This window comes from Nannospalax galili, unplaced genomic scaffold (genome assembly GCF_000622305.1).
Source record: "Nannospalax galili isolate Female #2095 unplaced genomic scaffold, S.galili_v1.0 scaffold461, whole genome shotgun sequence".
Taxonomy (NCBI): Eukaryota; Metazoa; Chordata; class Mammalia; order Rodentia; family Spalacidae; genus Nannospalax; species Nannospalax galili.
The window spans coordinates 917,211-941,622 of NW_008349975.1; the positions used below are offsets into that span (position 1 = coordinate 917,211).

The following is a 24,412-nucleotide window of genomic DNA, read 5'->3' on the forward strand; positions in this document are numbered from 1 at the left end:
AATAAACAAACAAACAAAAGTAGAGAGTGATTGAGAAATGAAACCTGATGGTAACCTCTGGCCTCAGCAGGCATGGATACACACGTGCACACACCCACTCTAAAAGTGTGTGCATCTCACACAAATACAACACAAATACCCACATACACAAACCCCCAAAATAAATTATTGAGCTTGTATGCAGAATGTATATGCATAAGGCCCTAAATTTAATCCCCACTCTTAATAGATAAATTAATATAATATGTATTATAAATAATCAGTGTGCTCTCAATTTTGTTCAACACAAATCCTAAAAATAAAAACTTAAAATTTTAGCAGGAACATGAGCCTCAGAAAATGTAATAGTGCTCTTTGAAAGATGTCAAATTCATGGAGCTGGAGAGATGGCTCCGAGGGTAAGAGCACTGGTTTTTCTTGCAGAAGATCCAGGTTTGAATCCCAGCACCCACATGGCAGCTAACAACTGTCTGTAACTCCAGTCCCAGGGGATCCGACAGCCTCTTCTGACCACCGTGGGCATTGCACGACACAGGTGCACTTACCTACATGCAGGCAATACACGCATATACATAAAATAAAAATAATAATTTTTTTTAAAAAAGAAAGGTGTCAAATTCAAAAAAGATATAATTATTATATGGCAAATGTATTTTTAATTCGAGGCAACGAACCTACAGACTGGCATTAGGAACATGGTCTGCTCATTATCTGTCTTCTGTATATAAGGCACAGAACACAGCATATGTCTTTTTGAGTTATTTCCATGATAAAATCCCAAGGTCTGAAATACACAAAATAATTAGGATGTTGATTTAATCCCTCGATAATATTATTTAACAATAACAGTAATTTATTTCTCTGCAGTATATATAAAAGAAATATAAAGCCATCCTGTATAGTCAGTTTCAGTTTGTTTGTTTGCTTCTTGTTTGTTTTCAGTACTGGGAACCCAGAGCTTCCCACATACTAAGCATAGGCTTCACCACTGAGCTGTAACCCCAACCTTTTATCCACTTTTTATCTTGAGACAAATTCTCACTAAGTTCCCCAGCCTAGCCTTGAACTCAGTCTGTAACCCTGGTGGTCTTTGAACTCATTACCCTCCTGCTTCAGCCCCCAACCCCCAAGTAGCTGGAATTACTATCTGAACTGACCAGTTCATTTTTAATAATTTTTAAATTATTAAATATTATTAAATAAATAGTAATTTTTAATCATGAGCCTGGGAGCATGAATGTACCTCCATGTTATAAAGAAGGAGTTAAATTTATTGATATCATTCTAGTCTATCAATCAATATCACATAATCACATCAGGTGTGTGCCTATAGTAGTGTCAGGAACACTGGAGGGAGTCAATAATTGATGAAAAGGAAATTTTACGTCTTCATATTTCTGATAAATTCAGTCCCAAGTGCAATCATGACCACTACAATTTGGGGGGAGTTTAGTGCTGTTTACATAACTATTCCTTAGTTTAATAACAATATTTTTCTCTTTTATACAAAACATTATCCCATATTAGCTTTCTGAGAATTATACACGATCACATTTTTCATAAATATGTGACAATTGCCTTGTACTCATTAGCATAGAAGGGTAATAACAAAGAGACTGCATATTCTTTCAACTGCTTGACCTATAGGAATCATGAACCAAACTTTTCAGAGGTTTTTCATCTCAACGATGAACCTGATATTGGAACTCTCTTGAGAAATTTGTTTGTTAAGCTTATTTGAATCTTACCAAACATCACAGCCTCAAATATATGTTTTCCTTTTCTTCCACCTCTTTAGATCTTGCCAGTGTTTTATCCCATAATAGGGCTCTCTAACAAAATCATATTTTGCTATTTCTCCCCATGAAGGTAGACACAATTAGGAGATAGGAACAAATGAGGAGGTTTGTGCACATCAGCATTTTATAAACAAAAGGCAATTTTTTGTATGTGTATCTATATATTATTACTATTTTATTTGGAGTAAGTCCCTTTGCTGAGACACTTGGTAGCTTCTGACTTGAGACTTCCCTTGAGGCTACAAAGTCACCCTAGTAGCTTTTGCAGTAAATGAAAACCTCAAAGGACTTGGATATTTAAACTGTACTTTTTGCTTTTTATTTTCAAAGTGTTTCCAATGAAATATTTGAGGGGCAGCCTTAAATCAAAAGGCATGTAGCTCCTTAAGAAACCCAGGTTTCTTCTGTCATGAGATTCCATCTAACCCTATAGCTCTAGAGCAATCTTTTGGTAGTAGAGGGAAATAGAACATAGGAAGTCGCATGAAAAAAATTAGCAGATCAGGGCTGGAAACACATCTCTTCTGTCCAAATTCACTTGACTTGAATCCAGTCAGATTAGTTACAACTAAACATAGGCAGAGCAGAAGGAGGTGGGTGAGTACACAATCCCAAGCTGTGCAGCAACTTCCTAGTAAAGTCTACAATATACTATGAAATGTGAATAAGGTCATCAACCAACAACTTACAGTCTTTAGTATTGTGTTTACTTTAAGTCTATGTTTATTTAGGGCAAAGAAGGTTCAACAATGAGAAGGCAATGGTAATTGGGATAGCAAACAAAAATAAAAATGGCTCCTAGAAAAGAGAAGACACTGATATGTTTATATATTGAAGTTTAATATAGATATTTGCGGGTTATATTGATCGTTCATGAAGATATTGATGTTAACATCTACTTATATAGATCAATATCTTCTCACTGACAAAGAAAATGGATCAAAGAGAATAATGATTACCATGAAATATGTAAATTCAGTTTATCTGTTCCATGAGTGTTGAACACCATTTTAAAGATCATCTAGACAAAAGCATATAATAAATAAATGAATATACTGAAGAGCAAAGATTAATACTTACCGGTTAATTTGGGGTTAAGCACTATTCTACGTGTGTTTAGTTCTCTCTTGCTAGATAGTAAAAGTTCTAGAAACATAGCAAATTAAAACAACATGGATTTATTATCTTGATATCTTATCTTTGGGTAGGTGTACAAATATCAGTATTATTTCTATAGACTTTTCAGGTAAACAACTGAAAAGCAGACATTTTAACCGTTCATTTGCAATACATTAACAAAGAGAACTAACAAAATATATACACGATCCATAGCCTAATATTAGATATGTTGATGGAAGAAAGTAAAGAAACCTTTGAAAATTGAGAGATATAATATATTCATTTATTGAAAATCCAATATACTAAAAATGTCAATACTCTCAAATTAATCGATTGATATATTGTAATTTCGATCAAAATCCAGAGGTTTGTTTTTTTTTTTAAGTCCGAACCTAGCTTAACCAGGGGCCCTGTATAAGATCTGACAAGGCTGCAATCAAAATACAGACAAGTCTTGCAGTCTGATCTGAGACTCACTGTGAAAGTAGCCATGTGCAAGCTTACTCCAGCTGTCGAAAGAATTCAGTTCTGCGGTTGGAGGGCTGAGAGTGTCAGGTAGCTGGAGGCAAGCCACAGTTTCTGACCATGTGCGTCTCCCCACACATAGCCATTTGCTCCTTCAAGACCAGCAAGAAGAGTGGAATTCCATCCAATAAAATGGGTGTTGCCATCTTATGCAACATAGTCACATGATCACATGCCTCTCATTACCATTCTGTATTTTCTTAGATACATCCTAATTGGCCCTGTGGTCCGTTATCTTACCACACTTCAGTGTGACATCATCTTTAGAATGCCCTCTCTACCTTTTCTCCTGAGTGTCCTATACTTTCATGATGAAGATTGCAAAGATGGTCATGAACATCTTGTCTCCTGTATAGCACTTTATATTTAAAAGTTTTTGCTCTCACATACTCTTCTAGTCCATTACATATTAGCCCCTCACAAGGTGACTAGCCAGTTAATCAGATACACTAAATTAGACTAGTAGCCTATTGCATTCTGTCACTCTGGTAGCATCTATGTGTTGTCAAAATGGCATTATGAGAGACACTGTCATCAAGATTTACAGTTCCAATACAATCCTTGTTTTACTTTATAGAAAATTGCTTTCTAAAGCATACTCTTCTAAATGTCCACCATAGAACTGGCAAAGAAATTTAGACTTCATAAAATGAGAGAGAAGTTTCAATGATCTCTTGTATCATCTCCAGATCTATGTTTTCATGTTTTTTTAAATAATTTTAATCTGTCTTCAGTAATCTTCAGTGCTCTTTTACAAAGTACTTGTCAAACTGTTATCTAGGCATTCAAGACCCAAGATATTTTTGCCCAATTTCCTTTCCACATGTATTTACAACACGTTCTATGCTTAATTCAAAATGTCTTACTTCCCAAAGTGCTTTGCCTCTTCCTCAAAGCATTTCCTAGTCCTATGTTCTGCCTCAGCTTCCAAGTGTTGGGATTACAGGTGTGAGTCACCATGGCCAGGCATGCAATACCTTTCTTCAAGCCAAAAAGAAGGTTGCCACCTTGGCAATGCCTTCCTTTCCTCAGTAGCCTGTGTCATCTCAAAATCCATTTCCATATTCAATCATCTCTCTAATTATCTAAATTTCCCATATCTTCAAATGAATTTGAAACTTTTTAAATACAGAAAATCTCTTCTGCATCTTTGTATCCTGCCAAAGAATCTAATTATAGTGTGTTCAAAAATAATCTTCACTAAGTGACTATAACCCCCAAAATAAAGATGAATGGTAAATATGAGTCAGCAGTAGGTGTTGGAGAGAAGAGCCTGGGAATCCTTTCACATTCTTATGAAAATAAATATTGGGGGCTGGAGAGATGGCTCAGCTGTTAGGAATGCTTACTACTCAGTCATGAGAACCTAATTTTGGATTCCAGCACAAACACTGGTTTGCTCACACCCACCTGTAACTCCAGCTCCAAGGGATTGGACACCTTCTTCTGGCTTCTGGGGGTACTTGCACACACATGTGCACATACACTCACAAAGACACATGTGTTCACACACATATAAATAAAATGGAATTAATAAAAAATATATCATTGCGAGTTGCTGTATAGCTGCCTAGCACAGGTCATTTCAACCCTCTACACTTACCACAACAGAATGCCTAAGTTTTCCCATCTCACAAGTTGTTCCTTTCAACTGGAGTGCTAGCCATTACAAAGCCTTTCCTAGTCTCTGAGGCCGAGTTAATTTTCTTCTTCTCTTGTGAAAATGTCCCTGATCTTCCTAATTGAAAATATTTCTCTTTCCTCACTGTTGCTCTCTTGATTTCTCTCCATACTTGTTATGATATTTTATCATAGTGAGTTAGGTACTTCTTTGAATCACCATAATTAGGTTAGAAACTACTTAAAAGGGGGAACAATATCAGCATGTCTATCAGCATAGACCTGCAATAATAAGCACTCAATTACCATTGATCAAATAAAATTGGAAAACATGACCCAACAAATCTAGAATATTTTGATGCCAAAGGAGAAGGGTGCTCTGCTGTGCTCTGTCCCACAGCTTGAATCAAAAAGAAGGAAGAAAAAACTATACTCCAATGGATCAGAGCTATGCTTTATTTCAAATAAAAGCAAGCAAAAAACAAAAGTGTCAATCTGAAGGAGGCATAGTTATGCAAGTAGAAAGTCCGCTAGGATTATGAAATTTGCTACGGAAAAAAAAAAAAAAAAAAAAAAAACAGAGAATGGCTTTACAGATGGTTTTCCTGAAATGTGATTCACACAGCAGCATGGTGGTTAGATTCACATAAAATGTAGACATACATGTATTTTTCTGTTCTAATGTTTTGTATTTAATTAGTATTTGAAAATATGTAACTTCAGGAATGGTTTAGTCCACTCTGGTGCTTTGAATGACAAATATCCCTATAGGCACGTGTTTGAGCACTTGATCCCCAGTTGGTGCTGCTGTTTCAGGAAGTTGTGGAGCCTTTAGAAGGTGCAGCTTTGAAGGAGGAAGTAAGTCATTGGAGGCAAGCTTCTAGAATTCTTAGCCCCACTCCACTTCCACTTGGCTCTTTCCTTTGTGGTTGTGGTTAAAGATGTCAACTCTTGGCTTCCTGCTCCAACCATCTGCTGCCATGCCTCCCCAGCCACGTGGACTCTTCCTCGGAAACCTAAAGTCAAAATAAACTCTTTCTTCCATAAGTCACTTTTGATCATGGTGTTTTATCACAACAGAAAAGTAACTCAGGCACTCAATTAACTTGTTTAAAGGGGGAAAAAAAACAAATAATTCAAATAACATGAGGTAAAATAAAAGTTGTGAGAATATTACCCAAGTGACTCCATCTTGATAAACAGTGCCAATCACCTGCTCCAAGTAGAATTAATCAAAGTCATGAAGTCTCGTTGGAACTCTTGATTTCTCAGTTCTACCATCTGATCTCAACCCACTCAAAGTTCTGTGAATGTCAATCACGGATTTTCCTCAAGAGTTTTTTCATCCCTTAAGAAAGGATTTTTTTCAATGTACATTTTTATTGAATTTTTTGTGTATTGCATACAATACATCTCCATCATATTTAGACTCCTTCCCCTATTTATAACCCCCCATAGTCTACCCATAGGGTTCCATGAATTCAGCCATGAAACCCACTGAGTCAAGTTTGTATACCCAGATGTCCCTCTGTGTGAGTTCATCCACTCGAGCTTGTTCACTCTATCTAGCATCACTCCCTTAAAGAAGATCAATATTCAGCAGTGATCAGCTGCCAGTAGTCTTCAGCGAAGGCTGGCGCCTCCTGACCATTTCCCCAGTTTTATGCTGGTTTTTGTCTGACTGAGTTTGCATGGGTCTTTTGCATGCTGTCACCATTGCTGTAAGTTCATATGAGCAAGTTCCCAGAAACCAGGAAAACTGTTTCCTTATGGTCATGTACCACCCCTGGCTCTTGTAATCTTTCTGCTCCCTCTTCCACAATTGCTTCTGAGCCCTGGGTGGGTGAGGTTAAATATGAGTCCTATCTAGGTACACACACTCTGCAGTCTCTTATTCTTTACACTTTAGACACAGGACTTAGAGCAGTGGAGCTGACACTGACCTGGAAGCCTCCTCCCTGAAGACTCATTCTCATAGTTTTAAAGGATACTATGCAAGCTGCTAATGAAGAAGATCTTAGAGCAGTGGAGCTGACACTGACCTGGAAGCCTCCTCCTCCCTGAAGACTCTCATTCTCATAGTTTTAAAGGATACTATGCAAGCTGCTAATGAAGAAGATCAGTCAATGGTCCAACCCCAGCTTTAAAGCCTAACCACTATAACAACGGCAGGAACATCAAACTATAGCGGTACACTACTGACACTTTTATCTTGGGGATAATCAACAGTTATCTAATTGAACTTAAAGCCCTCTCCGTGGGAGGGAACTCATGTATGGCACTGTAAACACAGCCAAACATACATGGCTGGAGAGGCCACAGATGCTAGATAAAAACGTACGTCTGTCATGTCCCTAGACAAATGTAATTTCTTACTATATGCTAAATATGGATCCTTATATTTACAGATAAGATATAATCACCACTCATCAAAGAAGTTTCTTTTTGCAACAGATGGAGACTATTACAGAGTTCCATAACTGGTTACACGCAGAATAAATGTCTGTGAGACGTGATTTCTGTATCTCTGAAATTCCTCAACATGAAACTTTCTGTCTTCATGCAGCTTTACTGTCCCAAGGCCATGGGCTCCTGCTGCAGTTTTGGTGTGAGAGGTTAAGCCTCTGGGTCTTGTTAATGTGCCTCTTCCTCAGAGAGGTCTGCCTGTTGATTTACAGCCAACTTGCCACTGATTGTGGTGCAATTATGATGAGTCAGCTTGTTTTCAGTCTCACACTCGGGCACGAGGGGTGCAGACAAGCATGTTCTTCCCAGTGGCCTGGCAGGAAGTTCCATGCTACAGGACTTGCCAAGGACAGTTGACATCTCTCTCTGAGAGCTGTGCTTTCTAAAGTAATTCATTTCCTTCCTTCACTAGTGAAGACTGCTTCATCAACTCTGTTGTTTTCTTCACTTCTAATCAACCTCTTTGATCCTTCCTATAGAATCTTAAATAAATGACTGGATACTATTGTTCCTCTGACAACTTGATGATCTCTGATGCCATCTTTATGCAGAGTGATGAGACCAACTCACATGTGAAATCAGGTTCAGCTTCAAAGCCCCAGACAATTCAGAGATTGAAAATGGATTACAAAATATTTGCGTATCATTTTATGCTTCCTCACATCTTTTCAAATCACTTTATAACATCACATTATGAGTGCTTGTTTCCCAAACTTTTCACTTTTTTTCTTTATTTCCATATTCATGTTTCAAAAAGTAATAAGAAAAGACATTGCAAATTCAGGAAAATGTCAAAAGTCAGAACCATAACCATCAGGCAAGACCATTATTCCTTCTTGTTCATTTTCTAAACACAGGAGAACAAGCTTCGTCGCTTTGTATACTGATAAAACATGAAGTCTTATTGACTGTGGTTTCTACTCTTCTATCTGCCTACCTTTACAGCAACTTCAAATTAAAAGCAGGCAGGACAGGGGAACAATAAAATGTCCAAACTCATCAGCTTTTAGATTTTTATTCTTTATGTGAAGTGGATTCCAGTATTTTTTTTTTTTTGTCAAGCCTATTTTTGAGAAACCACTTTCACAGCTTTTACAAGAAAATGTCACTGTGTCTCTGGTACAGGCAAGGGGGAATCTAATTTCATTACAGTTAAGTGTCTGACTCCCCATTACCCTCCATAATAGCATAACATGGTATATTATAGGGCTTTAATAAATAGGAAGGATGTGGGTTGCAGCACATTTTCAGAGAAACCAAATTACTTTGGGCCACATGTCTGCTTCTTCACTTCATCCTATTTGCTACCATTTCACAACCTAATTACAAGATTTTCTGGAAATTGCTGTCCAGAAGTAACTGGATGACCTGCTTTATGTAACAGAGACAGCATCATTGGCTTTGGCCGTCAGTACTGTCACCATGTAATTGCATTGGACTTCCACACTAATCCCCATAGGTGGGAAGCAAATGAAATATTATAATTACTCTTTATTCCCTTACCCTGAAGCATGGACTAGGGCAGTGCGTATCTAAAGGAAAGAAGAGAAGGATTGTATGCAAGAGTATTACTGATAGATTGATCAAAGGAATAGAGCTGGTCTCATCCCTAGCCCTCTGCCTAGACATAGGCCACATCATTATCCGCATGTCTCTTCCAGTTAGCTAAGTGTAAGGCTCCAGTCTGTTTAACTCAGGATCACTATGGGACATGTTGGAGAAATCCTAGGAAAATGGCCTGGCACGTTTGTGTTGTGTGTGTGTGTGTGTGTGTGTGTGTGTGTGTGTGTGTGTGTGTGTGTGTAAGGCACCAAAACTCAAAAGGGCTTACCTGAAGGAAAGGGCAGACAAATGGAGACCATGAGCATTTTCAGCCTATCATCTCAACTAGAAAAGTTCATTTTTACTCTTTTGAGATAACTATATTGGTATTACTTGATTGAGATACCTAAGAGTGACCAGAATTTTTGGAAAGGTGTATGAATACAGGACTACAGTTCTCTAGGCATTTACAAAGGACCTTATAATCCAATGATTCTTTAATAGATGGGGTAAAAGTATTTCTCTGAATTTAAATTCTATTCATGAGTTTGTTAATAAATAAGAAAAACAATGCTTAGTAAAGCAAGTCTTTACTTTGAGAAAGGAAATGGCTCAAACCTAATAAAAAGATGCATGTAGACAACTGGCTTGTGGTATGAAATATAAACAAGTGGGTCAGAGGCTATTTTTCCCAGGAATTGGAGGCTATTAGGGTTCAGAGCATCACCAAGGATGCAATACTGGATCAAAGGTAGACTGAGAGCAGGCTGAGGGCTCTGAGCTACATATAAGCACCTGTCATGTCTTCGCTTCTGGGTGTAAGAGCTCCCACAACTCCTGGTCCCAAGAACATCATCTCCACTCCCATCTCCTCTGCACAGCTTCTAAAACTCCAAAGCGGGTACCTAGGATCTTAGTGCTGAGCCCTCTCCCTGAGCCTGGGGAAACCTCTCCACTGGTGGATGACTGCTGGCTCTTGTTCGCATCACCTGGCTCTGCTTCCTGGCCTAGCTGTCCTGAGGTGTCTCTCCACATCTCCATGCCCAGAGATTACAAGCCTGCATCAGTTCTCTTTCTGGAGCTCTCCAAGCCCCTCAGCCTTTTGTCATTTAATGATTCTACAAGACTCTCTGCACAATTAGAAATGAAGAGTGCTAGAATTCCATAGAGAATACATGGCAAATCTCATACTAATTAAGGACCACATAGCTCAATTGACAAGAGATTGGTCTCCAAAGTCACTTGAGGCTGTCTGAATTCAAAACTCATTTCTGCCATATGATTGCTGTGTGACCTCCAGATACTTACTCAATTCTGAGCCTCTGTTTCTTCATTTTTTTCCCAATGAGAGTACTAACAGAGCCTACTTGGGATAGACATCATTCAGCTAAGTACACCCTCTCCTTATTTCTAGCTAAAAGAAATTGATCCTCTTGCCTTTGGTAGGGGTTTGTTAAGTGTAACTGAAATGTAATCTCCATAATCTATTAGCCCTGATTACTCTTCAGGCTATTCTCCAAAAATGTAAGCATATATGGTTTTTCTTATGAAGCTCACTTAATTTTTATTTCCCTCCTTGAAGGTTCTAAACTAGGAATAGAATCTATGCCCTTGAAAATATCTTTTGAGCAGCATTTCACCAGAGTTATTTATCAGTACATAACTTATGTATAATGTCTTAAAATTCATTTTTCAATAGTGTAACAAGAACCATGATGAAAAATGGATGGCATTCTCTTTGACCAGATCAACCCTGTGATAAAAGAAATAACCGTTCTCAGTTCTCAAGTGCTACCATCACTGCATGCCAACTTTGGCATTCTGGGTATAGCTGTCTGTACAAGAATAAACAAACTAGGCAGTTGTGTCTGTCTTCATGGAGTTCACGCTCAAGAGGGGAACCATCCAGAGAAGTAAATATAACCTGTCAAAGTATGAGCATTGTGAAAGAATATGAATCAGGGTAACAGGACAGAATGTGTACATAGAGGGATTAGGGGACTAATTTTGAGCAGTCAGGAAACTTTCTCATATAACATTTGAGCAGAAACTGTAGTGATAGAACAAGTTGTACAACTAATAGGGGGTGGAACAACTACAAAGCAAACCTTTCTTTGGAACATGTTTGGGCTTTCTAGAAATAGCACAGAGTTATTACTGCAGTGGAATGAGGGAGCCAAAAATAGTTGGTAGATGTTTGAGTCAGAGAATGAGTGGGAAACAGGACAGAAAAAGCCTATAGAATATATTGAGTGTTGTGGATGTTCTGTGGATTGAGAAGCCACTGGAGGAGAGGAGCAGAAAAAAAATGATACCACCTGATTCATCTTCCAGGAGGATCTCTTCATTCCTTGTGGACAAAAAGTTGTAGAACAAAAATGGCTCAGGAAGACCGCTGAGAAGTCTGATACAATAAGCTAGTAAAAAAGATTATGGAAGTTTATACTGAGGCCTCTTTAGAGAGTCACTGAGCAACTCCTGATGAATTGTGGATTCCAACAAGAATTGCCATTTGGTATTCAACTTTCAGGTAATGATTAATGATCCCAGCTATTTCCTGAATGGACAATAGGGCTTGGCATTGTCTATGTGGTGCCACTTTTGCAGGCTTACAGAATGCAAGACTTACAGGTTCATGGAGGCTTGCACCAAGGCTCCAGGGGAAACTCTGAGACACCAGACAATGTCTAATAGGGCCAGATTCCTTGCAGGAAGTCCTTGAGTAGGCTATGCATGAAAGTTTTATGGTATAATGGTGATGCCTAAGTTTCACTGGAGACAACAGGATGTGGAAAATGCCAGGAACATGGGACATCTGCCGAGGAAAGCTGCAGGCACTGAGTGGAACTGGCCCAAGAGTGGCCATGTGATGGAAGAAGCAAGGCTATAAAAGCAGGACTACACAAACTTTTTGGAGTTCACATAGTCATATGCACTGGGTGCCAGATATGAAACTACTGCATTTATTGCTTGTCCTGCTAGGTTCGGATCTTGTTATGGTTCAGTGTTTCCTCGCTCTCTTCTTCTTCTTGTCTCTGGGAATAGGAATGTTTGCTCTGTGACATTGTATATTGGATGTATATAGCTTTTTTTAGTTTATAGGGATTTACAGATGTTGGTCTTAGTCTCAGAAAAATACTAAACTTTTAAATAATGTTAGAACTCTTAAAATTATGAGGATCTTGAAGATGTACTGAATTCACTTTGTATGATGAGGTAGTTATGAGCCTTTAGGGGTCAGGGATGGAATGTTTGAATCTGAAATATACCTCCATATGCTCATGTTTTAGTGCTGATTTACTAGCAGATTACAGTATGTGGGGAAGGATGTGTATCTTGTTTGCTTTCCACTGCTGTGATAAAACACTGACCAAAAGCATACTAGACAGGAAGGGAGCCAGGGCAGGAACTCAGGCAGGAATCTGGAAACAGGAACCGAAGCACAGTCTACCACAGAGGAATGCTACTTATTGACTTGCTTCCCTACTTTGCTTATGCAGCCCAGGCTCACTTGGCCAGGAATAGCACCCGCCACAGTGTACAGAGCTTTCCTACATCAACCAGCAATCAAGAAAATGCCCTGCAGGCATGTTCCCAGGTCAGTCTGATGGAGGAAATTCCTCATTCGACGGTCCCTCTTCCCAGGTGTCTCTAGTTTGTGTCAAGCTGGCAAAAACCCAACCAATACAATTGACACCTTTAAGAGATATAAAGTAGCTGGCGGAAGTAGTCACTAGGCCAGGACTTTGAATGTTCTAGTGTGGCTCTTCATTCTGATCACTTTTTGCTTTGTGGTGAACAAGAGGTGAACACCTGCCACCATGTGATCCCAGCATCCAACATCATGAGCTGCTCCTCCCTGCCTTCCCTGTTGTGATTTTAAATCCCCTGAAACTATAAACTAAAATAAATCTTTCCTAACTTAGATTGTTTCCGTCAGGTATTTTTGTCACAACACAAAAATAAGTAATAGACATCACATCTATACGGTGTCCTCATTGGCTAATGATGTCCCTGCTTAACCTATCTGTCCCTGCTGTCATAGCAGGGATTAAATAGAAATTCTTCACTATAGAAATAGTGAGGAAAGGAGGCACAGACACACCTTAGCAACAATCTTCAAGGCAGTGTATCTTTGACTAAACCATATGCAAAACAACTATAGTATACAAAAGCCCTCTGGGTCTGCTAGAATTTCTATATGCAAAAGCCTACTATGATACCATAATGCTAGTGTGAAAGAACTAAGACAACAGGCTAGAATCTACATTATCTGCTATTTCTACTCCTTGACAAAGTACCTCCTCTTCAGTATCCATAATCCTAACAACTGTCACAAGCAGAAACAGCCTGATAAGAACAGAACTAGAACTGGTTCTAGATAATACAAAAAAGTTGTAAAAAGCTCAGTGAAAATACACACTTGAGGAACTACAGTACCTACAAAAGCAAGTAAAAGTGAACAACCCAGTCTCCATAAAATCAAAGGAATTAAAGTGTCATGAAAATAAAAATGAAGTTCAATGGTTAAAGAATAGGATAGGTCAACATAAGGCAACAAAATGTGAGCTACAAATTGTCAGGAATACTAACATTAATAAAAGAATAAAAATGGGGTCAATAGTCCTGTCAACTAGAAATCTTTTGTTGTAAGCTGCAGAAATGGAGTCAAACTGATTTCAACAGAATGTTTAACAGCAAGATGTGACAGAGATCTGAAGGTCAAAATGAAGACTCAAGAATGCACAAGGGAATAGGAGGTTCCAGAAATCCTTGTGAAGGAAAATGGTCCTATTTTCATTTGATGAAGCCTGTGTAATAATTACATCAAAAAAACTATCTTTACTTTTGTTTAAAATCTTATGAAAAGAGATTGTATCCTGATTCTTGGTTAAACTGAGGCAGTATGTGACAGTCCTCGGGACAAACAAACTCCAGGAATCTTTTCTACATCTCTAATAGGAGATAACACCCACTGGCAAATAATGTAGCTATATTAAATGGATGCTGCAAAACAAAAACTTGGTAGCCACCCATTATGAGGACAACATGGGCAGGTCTAAGAACAAATGGGGATTTAAGTAATAAAAAGCAAAAACTGAAAAACTCACAAAGAAAATGAGAGTTGTAAAAGACATAAAAGAGATCAACTATAACATACGCAAATGCTTCCTTCTGAAATACACAACTGACTTGAAAACCAACAATATAAGGAGATCCTATATTGTTGGGCTAGAGAGATGCCTCAGCTGTTAAGAGCACTTGCTGCTCTTTCAGAATTCCCAGCACCCACATGGTGGCTAACAACCATTGATAACTCTAAATCCAAGAGATTTGACACCCTCTTCTGCCCTCTGCATTGCACAACATGGATGTGGGTGTACTTACACATATGTAGGCAATACATTCACACCCATAAAAATAAAAATAATAAATAAAATGTGTTTTAAAAGAAGACCCAAAATATGTGGCTGGAGAGATGACTCAGAGAGTAAGAGTATAGCTATGCAATCATAAGGACCTGAGTTCAAACCCCCAGCACCTACCCATATTAAAAGCTGAATGGGGCCATATGTGCTAATATTTCCAGTGCTTTAGAGGACAGATATAAAAGGATTGCTGGTGTTTCCTGGCCTTTAGCCTAGCTCCAGATTTGGTGAGTATTTGTTTTAATTACTTTTCCATTGTTGTGACCAAATAGCTGACAGAAGTAATTTAAGGGAACAAAGGTTTATTCTGACTTATATTTTGAAAGGACCATTCTATCATGGTAGTGAAGACATGGCATCAGGCATGGAAGGCATCATGGCAGGAGCCAGAAGCTAGTTGGTCACATTACACCAACTCCAGGAAGAAGAGAAAGAACAGGAAGTGAGGCCAGGCTACACAGCCTCAAGGTCTGCCCCTAATGACTTACTTCCTCTAGCAAGGCTCTACCTCTTTAATTTTCTACAATCTTCTCAAATAGCACCACCAGCTGGGGCCAAAGCATTCAAACATACAAACCTATGGAGGCCATTTCACATTCAAGCCACAACAGTGAGACCCTGTCTCTAAGGAATAAGGCAGAGAGAACTAAAGCATGACATGCAGCATTCCTCTCTTGTCTCAGTGCCTGAGCAAGGGTGTGCCCCCGCCTCACACACATATACTCACATACATATATGTATACACTACACAGATACACACAAGGACTATCCAAAATATATTTATTCCATTTCATTTTGTGAGGTGTGTATGTGTGTGTATGTGTGTGTGTGTGTGTGTGTGTGTGTGTGTGTTGCATGCATGTGTGAGGGTACATGCTCCCATATGTGCACATACAGAGGCCAGAGCAGGATATTAGGCATCCTACCCTCTTGCTCTCTGTCCCATTGCTCTGAGACAGTAAGCCAGAGCTCTCTGTCAGAACTAGTCTGGCTGGCCAGCAAGCTCCTGGGATCCAGTCTCTAACCCCTCAATGCTGGTAGTTACAGGCACACATAGCCATCTCAGCTTTTTAAGTAGGTAATGGAGATTTAAACTCAGGCCCCCACACTTACAGAATAGGCAGTCTTAACCACCGAGCCATTACTCAGTCCCTCATCTCTTTTTTGTAGATGTTTGTATGCTGAATTTAGGTGAAGACAGGTAGAATTTTCCAAAGTTCACATTTTAACAGCAGTGAGAAGAGCAGTGTTGCAGCCAGAACTATGTTCTCTCCACATGGCTCTACAACTCAGATGCCCATGGAGAAGGAGACTGATTGTCATTTGTAGCTAGTTTCATATCCAGATCAAGTCTATTCACAATAAATAAAATAGTTACTCATGCTCACCTGAGTCACACATGAATTATATTGAGCTACTGAGTTTATCTGATCATAAAAGTTACAGAGAATGCAGAGACAAATCCATAAAACTACTCTTTGCATGTTATTTCCAAGTGTAACTTAGGAGAAATGCTTATTGATTCTAATTATTTTTCTTTCTTAAAAACTGTTGTAGAGGGCTGTCAAGATGGCTTAGCATATGACGGCACTTGCAGCCCAACAAAGCAAGCCTAAAAGCCTGAGTTCAATTCCTGGAACCCACATAAAGGTGGAAGGAGAGAACCAGTGCCACCAAGTTTTACTCTGACCCTCCACACATGTGCTATAGCCCCCTCATACATATCATACACATACACATACAAAGTAATAACAACGAACACATTTTTTATTATTTTTATTGTGTATGAGTGTATTGCCCACATGTATACCAGTATACCTGTGTTGTACAATGCCCACAGAGTCAGAAGAGTGCCTTGTATTCCTTGAAACTGGATTTACTGTTTGTTTTTAGCTACCATGTGGGTGCTGGGAATTGAATCTGGATCCTCTGCAAGAGTAGTCGGTGCTCTTAACCGCTAAGCCATCTCTCCAACACCATGAACACATTTTTTAAATTTTTTTAATGTTGCAAGGAAAACTAAAGAGACATGGTGATGTCTTCTCAGGATGACATCATCAGAGCATCTTGAACAAAGTAGAGTGAGGATAATAACTGAATATTTGAGACTGAAAAAGCTTTTTCACATGAGTACTTGAATTATTCAAATTCTCTGATATGTCATAAGACAAGTTTAGACTAAAGAAACACAAAATGGGTTAACCTTAAAACAGCTCTTGAGAGCCAGAGATGAATAGTACATTAAAAAGAAAATGTCTGGCAGGCCTAAGGGCACACAACTGTAATTCCAGCATGCAGGAAGATAAAGCAGGAGAAGTGAGAGTTCTAGGCAAGCCTGGGCTACATGGCAAGGCCCTCTCTCAAAACTCAAATTTCTGAGCAGTATGCCAGGGTTCTCCACTGGGGAGCTCATAGATTTTGCCGTCTCTGACTAGCACAGCCAATGAGAACACAAATTCCAGAAATGGGTTCAGCCTGCAGGTAGCTTCCAGGCCTACTCCTCATGAAACTGCTCTGGGTTTTGTTTTCTTCTTGGGATGTTGTAACAATTGATAAAATAAAAAGCACCTGGGTGACTAAAGAGATGACTCAACAATAAGAGCACTGGGTGCTCTTGCAGAGGACCCCGGTTCAGTTCCCAGCACCCACGTGGCAGCTAACAACTGTCCATAACTCTAGTGCCAGGGGATCTGATGCATTCTTCTGACCTCTGTAGGCACTGCTTGACACAGGTACACTTACATATATATAGGCAATACACTCATACACATAAAATAAAAGTAAAATCTTAAGGTCAGTACAAGAGGCCATGATTATATAATAAGTATGACCCATTATTTTGGCTGTTGTTAAAACATCACAAATAAGTAAAGTAGTAATAAAGCAAATGGAGTCATTCTGAAAGATACGTTTTAAGTAGACTCATTTGGATATACCATTTACCCACTTTACCCTTCATGTTGTATGTTTAGCATATATATTTCTGTGTTGTGTGTACACCATTCACTGATAGTATTCTAAACAATCTAAAGACAGATGTTATTTCTTCCTCAAATGTTCATGGCTGTGGCATTATCAGTGTAGCACTGGCATTTTAATTTTGTTAAAACCAATAAAATTAGACAGCTTTTTGTTTTTAAGAAAGTATAGTAAAAGAATAATGGCAAACGCTAACATGTACTTGCTTCCAAATAGATTATAATGAAACTCCCTAGTGGTAGACCACCATCAGACATTTTGATCTCTATTTAAAGAAAAAAATTGAGATTTACTTATCCTCCTTGTTTAGAAAGAAAGAAAGAAAGAGAGAGAGAGAGAAAGAAAGAAAGAAAGAAAGAAAGAAAGAAAGAAAGAAAGAAAGAAAGAAAGACTCAGTCTCTTTGTTTCTTAAAAATATATGATTTGGGGCTGGGTGTGGTGGTGCACACCTTTAATTCCAGCATGGCACTTGGAAGGCAGAGGCAGGTGGATGGATCTCTGTGAGTTCAAGGCCAGCCTGGTCTACTCAACAATCAAGAAAATGCCCCACAGACATGACCACAGGCCAGTCCAATGGAAGCAATTCCCTCTTCCCAGGTGTGTCAAGTTGACAACGAATGCTATCCAGCATACCAGGTGTGGTGGTGCACATCTTTAATCCCAACACTCAGGAGGCAGAGGCAGGTAGATCTCTGTGAGTGCAAGGCCAGCCTGGTCTACACAGTAAGTTCCAGGCTAGCTGGGGCTACATAAAGGATTGTGTGTGTGTGTGTGTGTGTGTGTGTGTGTGTGTGTGTGTGTGTGTGTGTGTATGAATGATTTGGAAGTATTTCACAATATATATGTTGAACAGCCAAGTAATCTTTACAGAGGTATTTGGAAACTAAAAGATTACAAAAAACAAACTCATTTAACATGGGGTTTATAAATAAAGTAAGGAAAGTCTTAACATTTACAAGGAAAAGATTTACATAATTGATACCTAAAATTACTATTAAAATCAAGTAAATAAAAAACAAATCATGCCAATCATAATGGCATATATCTGCAATCCCAGTACTCAACAGGCTGAGTCCAAAGAATCAGGAATTCAAGGCCAGCCTGAGCAAGATAGAGAGTTCTTGGTCATCCTGGGCTATATAGCAAGATCCTGCATTTGTTGCTTATTTTCATTGCTGTGATCAAATATCTTAAGGGACGAAGGGCTTATCTGGGTTTACAACTAAAGGAGATACAGCCCATCATGACAGTAAAGACATGGCAACATGCGTGTGATCAAATGGTCATATTGTTTCCACAGTCAGGAAGCAGAACACAAACAGGAAGTAAGTGGGGCAGGGCTATAAAACTGCAAGGCACACTCCAAGAAACCCACTTCCTCCAGTGAGGCACCACCTCCTAATAGCTCTACAACCTTCCAAAACAGCGCACTAGCTAGAGACCAAGTGTTCAAACATATGAGCCTACAGGGAACATTTCATATTCAAACTACAGCAGACCTTGCCTCACAAAACAAATCATAGGGCTGGTGATATAGCTTAATGGTAGAGTGAGTTACCTATCCAGCATGTTCAAGACTGTAGAATAGACCCCACCCTCCATCAGTAAAAATAAAGCAAAAATAGGTAAAGAAACAAAAGCAAATCATGAGGCTTGCATCATGGGAACTGTGCTCAGCCATTCCTGCATTTTGAGTGGTTTTTATATTCATATTTACCAATAGTTACCAACTTGAGAATAACCTTTGCCTGGTAACTTGGACTGATTTATTGATTTTGCTTGTATGTGCTATACTTATTTGGACACAGAATCCCATACAGCCTCTTCATGCATGTGCCACCCTTTCCATCAGCAATATTGATAACCTTCTGGAAAATGGTCCATATTCAAGGCATCATGTGTAACTTACAGAAAAGAAACATGGATGCCATTATCTTTTGTCACACAAAAATGGAGAGTATGTTCTTCAAAATGACTGGTAAGACATATAAACAAATACTGAAAACTTCACTCAGCAGAGTAAATATTCTAAAATCTCCTGAAATGTACTGTGTTAGGAAAGATGTGAAGAGAAACTAGTGAAAATTGTAATTCCTGTTTCATTTATAGGATTTGCATAAATTTGCCTGTTTCTTGGATTCTAACATGCTTTATTGCATAGAGGTACTATTTGTCTCTGCATATGAATGTGTGTGTGTGTGTGTGTGTCTGTGAATGTCTGTGCTGTCTATATCTCAGTGCGTGTCTATATACATGTGCCAATATGTATGTTTAGAAAATGCAGAAGTAACTTTGCCTGGATCCATTCAATTTCTATTTCAGTGTGTTCTTTTCCTGAGAAAAATCACATTGTCTCCATATTATTTTCTTCATTTATAAAGTAGAATTATCCATTTACTTTGAACTACAATGTGTCAGAATGGAAAATGTTAACTAATCCTGTCATTTTCTTAAAGCATACTTTATTAGAAATAAATTTACAAGAGCTATTAAGGCATATCGTATATAATTTGGGGCTTATGAAATTTTCATTTCCTTTTTTCTTTGTTCTTTGGTGTTCTATTTCTTTTCTAACTATTTTTGTGCATATGTCCCTTATTAAAATATTTGAAATAATTTTAGAGGGAGATAAGTATCAAGATAAGTAAAGGAAACCTTACATAAAGGAAAATTAGCAAAGGATTATCCACAGACTGTCACTGCTATAATTATAGTTGCATTCTTAGATCCCTTTGTTTGAAATGATTTTGGTTTTGTTATCTTCTTCAGAAAAAAAAGAGAAAAAAAGTTTAAAAAACTATTAACCTTTGATAACCTTTGCAATATTTTCTCAAGTTTGCCATGTGCTGCCAAGGGAACATTTCCAGACAGAGAAGAAAATTCATTAGACCTGAGTGTTTCAAATATCTACATCAAGGACAGGAACAAAACTGCTGTCATAGAGAAAGGGCCAGTGCACTAGGGCACAATAACTTCAATTTTTCTTCATCTGGATCTGATGACCCATTCCATAAAAACGCCAGCACTGTGCTATTTGACCCAGATGAACTGGAGCTGTGACATCAAGATAAATGCCCCTGTATACAGCATCACAAGGCTACATTCTTGAAAACATTCAGCATCATATGAAATAGAGTCAACAAATGATATCTGGTTTGGATGACATTTTCAGAATTTTTTACCAGAGTTTTTCTGTCTCCCATATGCAAAATCTTGGAATCAATGGGCATACTTGGTTTAAGGTACTATCAGATACTATGATGCTATTTGACTAGTGAGCTACATAGCAACTGTAATAATGATAGCCTTACCAATTTAGCTTCATAATTTTTCAAATATGCTCATATAAACCACCACTTGATAATTTTATGTTGTTTTGACATGCATCAGCCCATTTTCATGAGTACAGATGTGTCCCTCTTTTCAGAGGTTAGCTTATATCGATTTATTTGCATCTCCTGTTTCCATTCATCACCTCCTCCCCATTTCCCTCCTCCTCTGGTTTCTGTGGCATGGTTTTCTCCCTTTCCCCTCCTGCCTCTCTCTTTGGACTCCACCATCAGCCTCTGGTATCCTCATGCCCTGGTCCCTCTTTTCTTGCTCTGTCTGTTCTTGGCCATTTCATCAGACTTTTCACTGCAGTTTACACCTGCGTCCATACCACCAGCCCACATTTTTCTGCTAAGTTTCTACTTTTCACTCCTTAGTAAATCCATTTGGATACTGCACAGACAATTCAAACCCATTTTCTTACCTGAGTATTATTTATTTCCACGTGCTCAAATCCCTTGGAGTTCCTTCTTCCAACCCTGACGATCCCTGCCTTTAAGATATCTGCTCTCCTCAGCTGCATGCCTGAAACAGGCTCTTAGCTTTCCATGCTAGGATTCGTGTTTCTCCACATTTCCACTGCCAATCCTCTGCCATAGCATCTTTAGCATAGAAATCAGATCACCTTCTAGCTTTAAGCCTTACAACAGTCATTGGCTCTGGGGTGGTGTCTGTCAGAACAGCAATAAAGGTCCATTAAGGGGAAACTCCTAGTCAAGAGAACAGAATCTCTGGCCTGGGTGGCAATCTTAGATTCCAGCTGGACAGAGTCAATTAAGGAATGCCACCACAGAAAGGTGAGACTACAGCTAGGAAGGCAGGTTCACCTTAAGCCATACTAAAGGGATAGAATAGTGGCTGGACAGCCACTCCAACTCAGCAATTAAGACTCAGCAATTAAGAGCACTGGTTGTTCTTGCAGAGGACCCGGGTTCAAATCCCAGCATCCACATGGCAGCTAACAACTGTCTATAACTCTAGTTCCAAGGAATCTGACACCCTCTTCTGATTTCTGTGGGTATTGCATGACAGTGATGCACTTACATACATGCAGGCAATACACATATACATAAAACAATAAAATATTTTAAAAGAGACAGATTAACCATACACTTATCCAAAATACTGTACATTTCCTTCCCAGAATTCCCACCCCCTTGCACAGTCCCTACAAGCCAAGCAGCCATGATGTTCAGTAGAGTCTGCCTATATCCTGACTCAGAGAGATGTAACTTTTCCTTTTCTTTTCACTGTCTCTTTCTTTCTGGTGTTGATCAGAACTTACTTACAGAATACTTTTGGCTACCTTAATCTTTTTGTAAAGCTCCCCTACCCCACCATGTGGCTGCCTGCTGCCATATGGCAGACCTCCATGCTGATAACTCAAATAGCAAGGCTTTTTCCCTTCTCTCCTCCATTCTGCTCCCATAGGTAGTTGTTGAGATTTGCATCATGCTGCCCTGGGAGGTTTTCTAATCAAATTGCCCTTGAGCTTCTTCTGTTTTAGTCCAATCTTAAATTCTTTTATTAATGAAACTAGGAATCCCAAGAGGGGACCCCAATTTCCCCAGTATCAAGGTGTGTATGAAAGTAAGAAAAATGGGAAAATGGGAGTACCCTAGGCTTCATACCATACTCTTGCTTCAAATCCATATGACCATGTGACATCACTCAGCTCATTTAAACTCTCTGAGTATTCTTACCTGTTAAATGGAGATAACCATATACCTAACACAGAGGGAAATTGTAATACTAAATTGAGATAAAGCATGCAAAGAACTCAGCCAAATGTTAAGCCTAACTAGGTGTTTGATTAGTGCTGTTGTCATTTGGCAAAGCCCACACTTTCTCAGTATTGCACACAGACCCTTGATGAGTTTGTCCTTCCTCCCAGCTTAGTTTTTGACCAACCTTCTCACACCCTAGGACTCTGTCATGTCAACTCCCAGGTACTGTGGTTTCAAAATGGAATACAATGAGGTGAAAGATGTGTGTCCAAGCTTCATAGGAAGGGTCCTCTCATTCTCACTGAAAGGTCAAAGGCAGCTATCTGTAAGAAATAGGCTTTCTAAATCTTTTGAGAGTAATAAAGTGAACATTGACTATTTTATTATGAAAATCACTCTAAAGCTGGCCATGGTGACACAAGACTATAAACTCATCCTTGGGAAGAAGAGGCAGGAGGATCTCTGCAAGTTTGAGCCCTGGTCTACAAAGCTAATTCTAGGCCAGCCAGGGATACATGGCAAATCCCTGTCTCAAAAAAAAAAAAAAAGGAAATAAAAAGTAACCACTCTGAGCAATAGGCACAAGCCAGGGTTGTTGAGGACAAACAGCATGAAGTATTACCTTGCTCACAGCTGTTTCAGTTGTAATTATAACGTACCCAGTGTTAAAGATTAAAGTGGCTACTTCTACAGTTTTTTGTACTTCCTGGCACAGCTAAGTAGATGCCAAATATTTACTGACTAGCTAGCCTCCATGGGCTTTACAGGACAGAGGTCTTAGATGCAAGATTCAAGGAGAACACTGAGACAGGCTGTTTGGAGTAAAAGTTTATTAGAAGAGTTATTAACACCATGGACAGACAGACAGCAGCATAGTGGTGGGGGCAGGGGGTGCTTTGAAAAGAATGCAGGCTACAGTGCCAGAGACAGACATTATGACAGAGACTGTGAAGAGAAATCAGGCCCACAAGGCAAGAATGCGGGGGAGGGTCCCTTCTTACAGGTCTCTGAGGAAGGGAGAAAGGTTTACAGTAGTCAGGTTCTATGAGTCCCCAGGAGGCAGCAGGGAAGGGGCGGGGAGAGTGATACATGGCCACCAGTAGCCCTTTGATGTTATCTGAGCCTGCATACTCACTTCCCCAAATGAGAAATCCCAGCACCTGGAAGTCCATTAGCTAGAGAGTCACAGACAGTTCTCTGGGCAGGGTGCCTGCCAGGATCTGTGAGGCTGGGAGAGGGAAGAGCTGCTGCAGCTATTGTGGCCTAAGCATCACTCTGGTCTAACAGAAATTAGCCTCCTAAACAGCAACAGAGAGAAATGGTCTCTGTGGTGCTTTGATTCACCAGTGTAATTCTTGGTCCTCATCATCTGGACAATGTATCAGGGGAGAGGAGAGCAAGGAACACAGTGTCTTCTGAGCATCTCATCACCTTTGAGACTAAGGCCAACAGCAAGGCTTTGATTCTCCAGGATTCTATCAGGATTAATCACATGGCCAGGTTTCCTTATCTTCGTAGCACAGGAAGATATACCTGTGATCCATGACATTCAACAGAATGAATGACTTTCTCTTTTTCAGCTCTAAAGAGCAGAAAATACCATGGCCACACAGGGAGGGAAGCACATGGTTATCTGAACCATACAACTGGACTGAAGGCAGAATAGTAACACCTGAAGCACACAGTTAAGGATAACTAGCTCTTGACAGGAATTGGTACATGAACAATGGGAGGGATGGCTCTCTTCTGCACATACTATGGCTTTTTATCCCCAAAGTGTATGCTGACAAATGTTATGTTTCAAGAACCAGAACAGAGTCCTCTAGGCTCTTTGAATTATCAGAACACAGCAGTGTTAGAATGACCTAAAGCAGTT

General features: G+C 39.3%; 1 protein-coding gene across 1 annotated transcript in view; it reads left to right on the forward strand.

The window, feature by feature from the left end:
• Galntl6 (polypeptide N-acetylgalactosaminyltransferase like 6) overlaps positions 1-24,412 on the forward strand; it is an 852,377-nt gene that overhangs the window by 668,410 nt on the left and 159,555 nt on the right. The gene's annotated exons all lie outside the window — the stretch shown is intronic.